Below are 9,068 nucleotides of genomic sequence, written 5' to 3'. Positions count from 1 at the left end.
TAAAGTCAAGGAAATCTCATTCAGACTAATACACAGATTTTATCCAGTAAAACAGTACTTCTCTAAGTTTAAAGCTGACTTAAACACCAGGGGGGTATTCCAGAAAGCAGGTTATGCTAGCTCCCACGGTAAGTATGAGGCTAAGGAAATTGATAACCTCAGCTTTCAGTTCCAGAAATGGAGGTATGTTTCAGGGTATGTCAAGTTGCCATGGCAACTCATGCTCTGAACATAACCTGGTCTGGAGCAGGTTTAGTTGAAGGTTAGTTTGTTTACAGAGAGGTGAAGCAGCATGACGTGTCCATTTGAAGATTTCATTTCATTTCATTTATTTATTTGTTCCTTTCATGAAAATTGATGTTCAAATGTTTACATATTTCTCTTACATATTAAACATTTTCATGATTGGAAAGGAGCAGAATTGAAGAACACAATTCTTATAATTATCTGCTCCCTTTTAAACATTACATTTACATTTCTCACACCATCACCTGTGCTCAGATTTCACAATGTACAGTTCCACTACACAGTAAATACATTCCATTCATTTAATACATACATTCCAAAAATTCCATTCAACAGTCAAGTTTGTACAAACTTATTTGTTTAGCTTTATACATCCGTTTAAATTGAATAATACTTTGACAACTTTTTAACTGATTCTCCTGGGAATTCCACATTTTTACCCCTACTATAGACAAACACTTTTGCTTTAATGTTGTTCGAGCAATCTGTTGTTTGAAATCAAATTTTCTCCTATGATTTTCATCTCCTGTGGTAAAAATAAAAAGCTTTTGAAGGTCTTCTGGTAAATCTCTGTTTCTGGCTTTAAACATAACTAATAAGGTCTGCAATTCAATTAAATTTTTAAGTTTTAATAAGCCTGACTTAATAAAAAGTTCATTTGTGTGATCTCTAAAATTAGCTTTGTGAATAATTCGAATAGCTCTCTTCTGTAGCAGAATTAAGGGCCTTATATTTGTTTCATATGTATTTCCCCACACTTCAATACAATACGTAAAATAAGGTAAAACCAAAGAGCAATATAACATGTGCATAATATGACATGGTAAAACATATTTAGATTTGTTCAGAACAAAAAGGCTCTTGGCTACTTTATTTTTTACATAAAATATATGAGATTTCCATGTTAATTTGTCATCCAACATAACCCCTAAAAATTTAAATTCAGACACCTGTTCTATATTTATGTTGTCAATGGACAAAGTCACTTCTGTTCTGTTTTTATTACCAAATACCATAAACTTTGTTTTTGTTAGATTCAAAGATAGTTTATTGTAGTCAAACCACATTTTGAGTTTTATCATTTCCATTTCAATACTTTTAGCTAAGGTTTTCAGATTATCCCCAGAACAAAAAAAGTTAGTATCATCAGCAAATAAAACAAACTGTAACAACTTAGAAATATCACAAATATCATTTATATATAAAATAAAAAGTTTAGGTCCTACAATTGAGCCTTGTGGGAGTCCACAAATAATATTCATGAGATCAGACTTCTTACCTCCAAACTGCACATATTGTTGTCGGTTTTTTAAATAACTGGTGATCCAGTTCAGGGCGATTCCTCTAACCCCATATGCATATAATTTAGAAATCAAGATAGAATGATCTATGGTGTCAAAAGCCTTTTTTAAATCCATGAAAACTCCTATTGTGTATTTCTTTTTGTCAATTGCTGTTGAAATTTCTTCAACTATTTTCATTATAGCCAAGTCTGTAGACCTATTATAACGAAACCCAAACTGATTCTCACTTAACAATTTATTTTTTTCAATAAAGCTGTCTAGTTTGTTAACGAACAACTTTTCTAAAACTTTAGAAAATTGTGAAAGTAATGAAACTGGTCTGTAATTATTAAAAGTATGTCTGTCTCCATTTTTAAAAAAAGGAATAACTTAAGCTATTTTCATCTTCTCAGGAAAAATTCCTAATCTAAGTGAAAGATTAAAGATATGATGTAGTGGTTTTACAACACAATCTATGGTCATTTTTATTAATTTCATGTCAATCCCGTCACTGTCCTTTGAGGTCTTGTTTTTTAGTTTGTATACTGTAGTCAAAATATCATTATCAGTCACATCAGATAAATACATAGATTGAGAAATCCAATTTTTATTTTTAATAATATCTTTTGATTGTAAATTACATGTAATATTTTCTGCTAAATTGGGTCCTATATTTACAAAAAATGAATTGAATTCATTTGCCATGTACTCTTGCTTTTTGATGACCACATTGTCTTTAAGGTAGAAGTGAGGTAGTTCCATTGATCCTGACTTATTTCCTATGACCTTATTCAGAATATTCCACGTAGCCTTTAAGTTATGTTTATTTTCATGCAGAATCCTATGATAATATTTCTTTTCAGCTTGTCTCAATACATTTGTTAACTTGTTTTTGTAAACCTTATAACGTTTTTCAGCTGCTGCTGTTCTTAAGTTTAAAAAGTCCTTATAGAGTTTGTTTTTCTTTTTACAAGCATTCTGTAGGCCCTTTGTTATCCAGGGTTTTCTTTTATTTTTAGATTTAGGTCTACTTAGAACTTCTGGACAATGTCTATTGTAAAGATCTAAATAACATTTCAGAAAAGCCTCATATGCACCATTTACATCATCTGTATAAATTTCATTCCAGTCATGATTTATGAGATCATTTCTGAACGCGTTCACAGTTTCATCATTCCTTATTCTTTTGTATATTTGGTGAATTTCTGCTGACTTTTTTTGCAACCTGAAGTCAAATATAGCAAATACAGGCAAGTGATCGCTTATGTCATTAATTACTAACCCACAATTTCTTTGAGTTTCCAAAATATTAGTAAAAATGTTGTCTATTAAAGTTGCACTAGTTGTTGTTATTCTGCTAGGCTTTGTAATCAAAGGATACAGTCCTTTACTATATAATGAATCAAAAAAATCAGATGTTTGTAAATGTGAATCTAGCTTTATGAGATCTATATTGAAGTCTCCACAAATTATTAATTGTTTATGATGGTTTAGATTACTTAACATATCTTCTAAATTTTCCTTAAAAGTTTCAATTTTTGATCCTGGTTTCCTATATACACATCCAACAGTCATATTTTTGTTTTTTTGTAACTCTATTTCCACAGCAACACTTTCCATTAAATCATCAATAGTAGATGTCATGCATTTTACCGGTTTCCATTTTAAACCGTTATCAATATAAAGGGCAACTCCCCCTCCAATCCTATTTGTTCTGCTATTGAAATACAAATCATAACCTTCAACTTTCAAATTATTTTCCTTCCCTTTAATTATCCATGTCTCTGACAATGATTGAAGATGATTTAGTCAGTGGATGAAAAAGATCAGATAGTACTTTTTCCACTGTGAGAGGGTGATAGGACCACATATGGATGTTGGAAAAATACTTTTTTTACTTTGATCTAACTATATTATTTTCTTCAGTTAAAATAAACCATTTTTTGTATGTCGGTTTAAAAATTACACGTAGTTTTCAGACAATTATTTTACTTTCATTCAAATTAATTCAATTAAGTAGGTGTAACTTTGGTGCTGCTGTTAGAGCGGCACCACAAAGGATTCTGAGATATCATTCCCTTTGCCTGTCTGGACGGATTTGGGTTTAAGTGTGGGTTTTTAACCAAATGTGTTTAGTTGTTTAGCTGTTTTACTGTGTTTTGCCGAGTTATTTTGCCCTACTGAGCTTATGTTTCTCCACCATGAGTGAGAGTGATGTAGAGGATGATAAGTTTATAATATACCCCTACAATCTGCCTCTGTAACCAAAATTATGGTACATTCTTTAACGAATTCTTGCACACCGTGCATTTTCCCCCCGTCTTTTTTATTGTCATAAAAATGAGTATATCTGCCGGCTTAAACTTAGACATTTTGAAAGTTCAAGAAATATTAGATGGAAGAAAGATTAATTGAATTGGAGTAATATGACATTTAGTTAGATAAATACGTAAATTTGAGTTGTATAAACAATTATTGAGTTTTATAGACGTAAGAAATTAGGTTGAATAAATAAAAAACAATTTTTGTTACCAATATAAGTAATTCATTTAAGTTGGCAAATTGAATACGTTATATATATATATGCGTCACAAGGAAAATGGAAACAAGACCAGAAACTCGTGCGTTTAGTTTGTCTGCTCTTTTCTACACGCAGAAACTATTTCTTTTGATGATGCAGCCGTGTTACTTTTTTGATGGACGTATAATCTTTATACGCCGTCATTAAAATCTCAGACTTTATTCTTATATTGTATTGTTATCAGTATCGTATTTTTTTGTATTGTAATGTGTAAATGTTCATTTTGACGTTCATTCCACCAAGAAGTTTATTTTTCTGTGTGCGCACGGCAGCTGAACTCAGCACGTCAGCTGCCGTGCGCACTACTGAGCTCAGCGAACCCCCCCCCCCCCCCCCCCCACGAGTGCAGCGATTCTTCTTTTTAAAAGAATCAGATAGGTATTGTGTATTTTATTTTATTTTTTTAATCTTTGTAACAAATAACTGCCTTCTAAAAACGTTGTTTTAGAATCCTTACACACACAGCGTGTTTATAAAAGAGCCGACCTAACTTGAGTTTTTGACTTGTCCACACTGAAAAAACGGGAAAAGTGGGGTTGTTCAATTTACAAATAGTAAACATGTTTGTTTAATATGAACAAATTATGTTTACCTTCGAAACATAATATAATCTTGAAAATCACACATAATTTCTTGCTGAGTTACTTTTATATATTTAAATCATGTTGACAAAACATGAAATAGTTATGCTTGATCCTTTGCCCCTTAATTTTGGATAAGTAAACCCCATCGGTGAAGAAGAATTCCAGGAGGGGAAACTTTGCAGTCAGCCATTTTAGAGAAGCTACAAGCACCTGCTCTGGCTGGAGGAACTTTAAAAAGGTAAGTTAATTTACTCTAACAAATTAATTTAAGAAAGTGGAAGGCGTAAATGTATCATTAGTGTTATTTTTTTCCACGGGGAAGAGCTTTGTAATCCACTTTTGTCGTAGTTATCAAAGTTAAGGCTCTGCGCGCCACTTTTGTCCCTGCCGGCCGCAGCCCTCGGACGGCAGGTAGGGGGGAGGTGTGTGCGCGCGGTAAATTGTACTTTCACGTCGCAGGCAGATTCAGCTGTAAACGCGGTGATTTCAAATGATGTACGGGGAAGAGTGGTGAGTAGTTATGCCGTAGGAATTCGCTTTTGACAAAGGGGCAGTGGGCGCTTGTGGGCACGGCTTTTTTTTTCCACAGGCAGAAACTCTGCCAGGGGAATTTTCATCGTCACTAAGTGGATTTCTTTTTGCTAAATTCTGCGTTGTGGAGACCGAAATTGAAGGAAAATGTGAGAAGCTATCATTACTATTGTCATTATTTAGTTTTTCCATACCGTTCCACCATGAGCTAGTTTAAGGACGGCATTATTTGACCAGCAAACAGCACCGCACTTCTGTCTCAGTCAGCTGTCAATCATTCTCCGTGCGCGTCTCGTGCACAGAATGCGTTTGGTGTGTCCAGTTTACATAAATCTTTGGTTTCAATCAGAGCTTTGTTTTCATTCTATGATGCTGAACATATTTTTTATTTTAGCTTTGAGAGTTTAATTGAGTGAAAATATTCATGTCCTTTTGGAACAAGTGTATAATGTGTAGTAAAAAGTTGACTGCCTTATAATAATGTCTGTAATCCTACTTCACATATTCCTCCCATTTGTGATAAATTAATATGGGAATCCTTTATGGGTGGGGGGGGATTATCCACTCCCGATCTGCTAGTTTAGTTTTGCGGTTTCCATTTCAAAATTCGCGGGTTCTCATAAGCCTGGTTTGAATCCTGTGGGGGGAGGAGGTGTCTAATGTTCTTTCTGGTCTAATTTCTTCAGAATATTTTTGCAGCTATTTATTTCAAACCAATGCATGTTTAGTTATTAAAATGATACAACAAAGCTGTGGAAGTCTCACTCTCTCTATATATATTTGAAATGTAACTAATAAACCTCTGTCCTGATTACAGAGCTCATCACACAACACTTCCAACTGCTCCTCCCTGATCATGCTGGGGTCCATGCTCCAGTCTTCACTGAGTCAGGTGGGTCACCATGCATTTACTATATATTATTGGAATTATTGTCTCCTGGATTGTCATCGAATCGGGAGGTAACCAAGATTGCCAGCCCTACTCTTTACACGCACCTTTTATGTAGAGAGATACATAATAAACCTAATAAATAATGAAATTGATGGTTGATCAGTTATCCCACTACCTCTGTTAACATGACACTAAGGATATAATGATTTTGTTAACACAGTAACTATAACATTTATTGATGAGCCAAGAGTAAGAATTGTATTTTTCCAAAGTTTTCATGTGAATTTAAAATTTTTTGACTCTTTGTATTTCAGACTGCTGAACTTCTCGCCAATATAAGCAAGTTCAGGGGTTTATTCAAAGTATAGGTGAGTTGTGTAATCTAGACGCTTTAACTAAACTTCAAATGTGAACTGTGCACACAAATATCTTCTGTGTTCTTCAGAATGAAGACCATGCAGCAATCCAGGAGGCAATCGAGGACACCACGGTGGGAATTTCCCTCCTAATGGAAACTGGCAGTGGTGAGGAAGAGGACATTCTTGTGGTCCACATCTCCCAGGCTGTGGTGGTCGACCCACCAAGTGTCTGAGTGGCAGATGCCAAGGCTTTTTTGGCCTTATTTACAGCACAAATCTGATTACCATCCTCATCTCAGAAACACCTTGTCATGGGGCCCGTGGCTTTGCTCCTGCTATGATCTCCTGGAGGCCCTTCCCTTCTTGAGCTCTCCCGCTGGTCACAGGTGTTGTGTATTATGTTGATTGGTTTGTCTATTTATGCAGTGTCTGATCTTGTTTCTGTGTCGGAGCGTCTTCGTTCTACGCTCTGGTGTTATGGTTCTCTGGCATTAAAGCCCCTTCGAGTGAACTATTGGATTTGGGTCGTTCTTCCTGCTCTTGGGTTCTCTCCCTTGGACATTCCGTCACACACCTTTGAGGTAATCCAAAAAAAAACTGTATTAGAGTTGTAAGGCAAAGTGGTGTCTAAGGTTTCAGGCTTAAAGATCCGACTCTTTGAATAAAATGACCTTTAAATAGTTTAACTTTTTCCTAAGAAGGGATTCCAGCTGTTTGCTTTGGCTCTGTTATCTTCTGTTTAATAAAAATGGCAAGCCCAATTTATTGTGATTTGTCATTTTATGCTACACTGTAAACATATTTTTCAAGTTTAGATAATAAAAAAGTTAAATCTGAAATTTGTTTTCAGTGTCATATGTTCATTGGATTTTCATAATGCACAAGAAAGTATTTGCTTTAAATAATAATCTGCAATTTTATTTTTCAATTTAAATTTTATTAAAATAATTTATAAATTAAATGAACTATGTAGGTAATTTCAAACAAATAATAGTGTTTTAAATGTTTGAAAAAATTATGGTAAATGACATAATAAAATCTTGTTTGTTTATGTAAAATTATTAGGTGCAGAAACAAAGAAGCATTCATTACAGTAGAACATGATTTTATTATGAGCAATAATTATATTGGTTCAACATGATTTTTTTGCGCGCAACCGCTGTCCATGATTTTTTTATGTCAATCCAACAGGTCTTTTTTTTCAGTGCAGAGATAAAAAAAACAATAATATAATAACAAAAATATGCATTCACAAGAAAATTGGATGAAATGCCATAATCTGCATCAATAATGTCGTTAATTTTAAAATTAATAGAATGTCGTTGCTGCCACAGATAAATAAAATGTCCCCATTGTGGGATTAATAATGTCATCTATCTATCTATATATCTATCTATCTATCTATAAAACACTAGTTCGATTTAATCAAACACTCCCAAAAGCCAAATCCAACGCCAGAAGATTTGTTTTCTTACTTACCAGTCATTGTCCTTCTACCTTTTTGGCTCCTGCGAGTTTCAAACAAAGATTTTGAAATTTTTCCTTTCCAATATTTTCCAAAAAGTGGCGTAGATTCGACCAGATTCCAAAATACATACAAATGTGAATAATAAAAAGATAAAAACTGCTGGATTGATGGTTAAGAAGCGGATGAGTCCTGTCCTGTCGACGGCCAGTGTTGCCAGATCTGAGTGACAGTTTCCAGCCCAAACTCATCGTAAAACCCGCCCACCTCAATAAAAACAAGCCCAAATCTCAACCTAGCAAAAACCTAATGTTGAACGTAAAAGTATAGCCGTAGCCTAATAAAAAATGACGCAATAATAATAAATTATTATATAATAAGTCTGTTATAATAAATTTTTTTATAAAATAAGTACAGAAAATCCAGTTATAGGTTTCTCGTATCGTGTACTCTAGATGGCTTTTGATGGCGCCCCCCTCTTTCTGCCACTGCCAGTTGCTGGACCACAGCGTATGTCAATCAGCGGTGGGCTGGTGACTGGTGGATTAGAGGGGGCGGGGCCTACCTGGGTGCGCGTTGGCTGAACGTTCTCCTCCGGCTGAGTGTATAAGCAGGCTGCGCTATTTTTGTTCGAGCTGTAACCATTCTGACAAGGTTAATAAAAGCCAATAAAAGCCCTGCATCATCTCCATCTTTTGGAAATGAACCCAAACGGCAGAATAGGGTTCTGACTCTGCAGAGGCTCTGGGAGTTTTAAAACAGCGTCAATTATTCGCTGATTTTTGTTATTCACGGGGGGGGGGGGAACTAAACAGGGGGATTACTGTAATGTTTCATATATTCACAATGCTTTTTTTAGGCTATATATTAATTAGTATACTTTTACTTAATATTTTAAATAATAAGAAAAATAATAATAATGACAATAAAACCGCTAAATATTTTGAAAAGCAGCCCAAATTTTATAGACCCGCCCAATGCCAATTTTACCCGCCCAACATAACCAAAAGAAGCCCAATTGGGCGGAAACCCGCCCAATCTGGCAACACTGTCGACGGCTTCAAAAGAGATGAGAAAAAAGCGGAACTAGGAGAAAAGGGAGAAAAATAGGCCCCACCTCTTCCTGC

The 9,068-nt window shown here is 34.8% G+C and overlaps 1 long non-coding RNA gene across 4 annotated transcripts; it reads left to right on the top strand.

Moving 5' to 3' along the window:
* Positions 1-4,597: 4,597 nt before the first annotated feature.
* Positions 4,598-7,237, top strand: LOC111948681. 4 transcript variants are annotated; one of them, XR_002874644.1, is made up of 4 exons: positions 4,598-4,932; positions 6,043-6,117; positions 6,432-6,485; positions 6,563-7,237. It is a non-coding gene; the product is annotated as an uncharacterized LOC111948681 (long non-coding RNA). The 4 variants fall into 4 exon arrangements; XR_002874647.1 differs by lacking the exon at positions 4,598-4,932 and adding an exon at positions 4,939-5,105; XR_002874645.1 differs by lacking the exon at positions 4,598-4,932 and adding an exon at positions 5,127-5,204.
* Positions 7,238-9,068: the final 1,831 nt, after the last annotated feature.

Source organism: Oryzias latipes, chromosome 14 (genome assembly GCF_002234675.1).
Source record: "Oryzias latipes chromosome 14, ASM223467v1".
Classification (NCBI taxonomy): Eukaryota; Metazoa; Chordata; class Actinopteri; order Beloniformes; family Adrianichthyidae; genus Oryzias; species Oryzias latipes.
This window is presented reverse-complemented; position numbering and strand designations above follow the sequence as displayed.